General features: G+C 34.1%; 1 protein-coding gene across 1 annotated transcript in view; it reads left to right on the top strand.

Annotated features, from left to right (window-relative positions):
- Positions 1–413, top strand: part of LOC119592773 (protein turtle homolog B-like) — a 45,158-nt gene that overhangs the window by 9,996 nt on the left and 34,749 nt on the right. The window lies entirely within an intron of this gene.

Genomic DNA, 413 nt, shown 5'->3' with positions numbered 1-413 from the left:
GCTTCCAGTCTGGATATATAGAAGGCCCCTCCTGGTTTGTAGTCTTATGTCTGCCAGAGCTGTATCACCAGCTATGATTAATGATAATCTTTGACTCATGATTTGTGCAACAGTATTTGCTTCTTCATAAGTTTACTGTGTTTGTCGATTTATGATTACAGTTCTCATTCCAGTTGATAAAATTAATATCTGAAAGTTTGAATTAAATTTTCTATTTTTGTGAAGACATTCCGATCACATGGTCAGTGGGCGGGCGTGAAAGAAATTCCTTTTCTTGTAAGGTTCCCTGTCAACCCTGATGACTTTCACTTATATGATCTGTAATTTATTCTCAAACTGATTTTATTGTATAAATGGGAGGTAAGTAAAATTAGTTTTAAAACTTCAGCCATCCTTCCATTTATACTTTATAA

This window comes from Penaeus monodon, chromosome 30 (genome assembly GCF_015228065.2).
Source record: "Penaeus monodon isolate SGIC_2016 chromosome 30, NSTDA_Pmon_1, whole genome shotgun sequence".
In the NCBI taxonomy this organism is placed as follows: Eukaryota; Metazoa; Arthropoda; class Malacostraca; order Decapoda; family Penaeidae; genus Penaeus; species Penaeus monodon.
This window is presented reverse-complemented; position numbering and strand designations above follow the sequence as displayed.